The following is a 2,554-nucleotide window of genomic DNA, read 5'->3' as shown; positions in this document are numbered from 1 at the left end:
AGTACAACACAACCATACCTTAGCAATTAATAAAATATGTGTAATATGTGTATTTAGCTTCTTGGAGAGTTTTACAGAAAAAAAATATATGCTTCTTGAAATAAGTGTACTCAGGGCTCAGGAGGTCAGACGTTGTGATCACAGCTGCTTTGCAGTAAAATAAACAAATTAGCATGTATTTTGCATATATTTGGGATATAGGGATATCTGTACATGAGGCAAAACTTAAAAATCTTTGACATGTGCAGTACTATATTGTAAAGTATAAGTTCTATATTATACAACAAATATCCAGAATCTATTCACTCAGTATAACTGAATATTAAACCCATTATAAAAAAGTTCTGTATTACTTCATTCCCTAACTTCTATGTATTCTCTATTTCACCTTTTGATTATGTTATATACATCATATAAACGGAAAGCAAAAGGTGATTAAGGCCAAATATCCTCCAGTCAACTGGAAGTATGAATATTTGGATTATACAGCAGATGTCCAGTTACATGCCTCGGGAGACACCCTGGAGGAAGCGTTTGAGCAGTGAGTGATGGTCATGTTTGGTTACAGGACAGACACAGCACTGTGGAGCCCCTCCAGGCAGTAGAATTCGAAACCCAAGGATAGAGTCTCTTCTCTTTCACTTTTTGGATGAATGGCTTTATAAGTTCAGTGCTGACAAATACTTCATACCCCGGCAAGTGAAAGTCCTTAGTATTGATCAAAATAATTTCAAATTACGGTCAGTTGGGAGGGGAGAGGAATTTTCATTATCTAAGCATCCTCAGGGAACTGAAGTCAAGTCAATAACATACTCTTCAATGCAGGTGTAAAATGAAGAAAAACCAGAAGTTTTTGTCATCATTGACATTTAAGATACAAATAAGAAACTGATAAAGAGACTCCAATGAAAAGAGCCTTCCTTTCATAGAAGATACCATAATATAAATCCTACTGTATCAGTTGATTGTGGAAATAGATTTTTTCCATTTTTAATTTGAAGCATGACCCTCAGAAATGAAAATATCAGGGCACAGCACTGGTCTATGTTACTCAAGTGTTCAAACGTTTAAAAATTCCTCACATGGCAAGTATGGTTCCTCTCAGATGCAACAGCATTCTGCCTTTCCAGTGGGAATACAAGCCCCACTGCCTGCTCCCCAGAGGAATCCCAAATATAAGCAGCACCCCAGAAAACCGTAAAGCCTTCATGCTCATTTGATTTCACTTTGGAAGAAAAGAATAAAAACATTTTTTAAAGAAAGAATAATTTGAGAAATCCAACATCCAACATCCAGGATTTTACTTTTCTTCCACATTTTATATATATATATATAGACATTAAAAAAACAGGTTGTGGTTTCTTTTTAATTGTGTGTGTGTTTATGCGTGGTGGGATGGAGTGAGAGCACTGCAGGTAGGGCATTTTCCTTGCATGCAGCTGACCCATGTTTGATTCCTCTGCCCCTCTTGGAGGGCCCAGCAAGCTACCAAGAGTATTCTGCCCGCACAGCAAAGCCTGGCAAGCTACCCTTGATGTATTCGATATACCAAAAATACTAACAAGTCTCACAATGGAGACGCTACTGGTGCCCACTCGAACAAATCGATGAACAACGGGATGACAGTGCTACAGTGCTACATCATATAAATATAACCATAAAATGTTTTTCTTTTCTGATTTTTATTTCAGGTATAATAAATATAATACAAATATGTATATATTACAATAAAGTCAAGTAGTGTTTTTTTTTTTAGAAAAGACTGAGTAGTACTTCCGTGTATGTATAAACATTTCTTCATCTATTATCTACAATCATCTAAATAGTTATCATGTGTTAGCTATAGTGAATAGTGGTAAAATAATCTAAACTAATCAAGTAAACACTCTCTCCTCTGGCTCCTTCCCCTAGTGATGTATTCTGGCTTAGTTTATATCTCCCCGATCTCTTAGTGCTCAAGAGGTGCTCTGCACTTGTTTGTTAAAGTGCTTCAGAGGTGCTCTATGCCTGATAATGCTCAGGGTTTACTCTTCAAACTGAACTTAGGAACCATTCCTTGTGGGGATCTGAGGACCACATGGGGTGCTGGGGATCCAACCCAGAAATATAAGAAGTACAATGTAAGATAGCTTTGTGATTTTTCAATAAACATGTTTTTAGATCTGATTCTCTGTTTACAATCACCTGTATTATTCATGTACTTCCATTTTGTTTGTTTGTGGGTCACACTTAAAAGTGCTTAGAGTGTGCTCCTGGCCATGTATTCAAAGATCACTCCTGGCCTTCCTTGAGTAGTGCCCTATGCAGTGAAGAGTATGCCATATGAATATGAAGAGTGCCGTAAGCTGTGCCGGGAATCAAAACTGGAATAGTCACATGCAAGGCGAGTACTCTTCTGCACTGTCTCTCAGAATCTACCATTTTACTTTTTTCTAAAAGAATAATGAAGAAAATCACGTGATCATTATTTTCAATGTTATTTACTTACAGTGTGTTTTTCATTAAGTTGTATTGTGGATACAAAACAGTCAATGGGTATTATTTCCCATGCCTT

At 36.8% G+C, this 2,554-nt stretch overlaps 1 pseudogene; it reads left to right on the top strand.

The window, feature by feature from the left end:
- Positions 1-422: 422 nt before the first annotated feature.
- On the top strand, positions 423-873 carry LOC130019290 (protein archease-like; annotated as a pseudogene).
- The last annotated feature ends 1,681 nt before the right edge of the window (positions 874-2,554 follow it).

Source organism: Sorex fumeus, unplaced genomic scaffold, assembly GCF_029834395.1.
Source record: "Sorex fumeus unplaced genomic scaffold, SorFum_2.1 ptg000008l, whole genome shotgun sequence".
Lineage (NCBI taxonomy): Eukaryota > Metazoa > Chordata > Mammalia > Eulipotyphla > Soricidae > Sorex > Sorex fumeus.
This window is presented reverse-complemented; position numbering and strand designations above follow the sequence as displayed.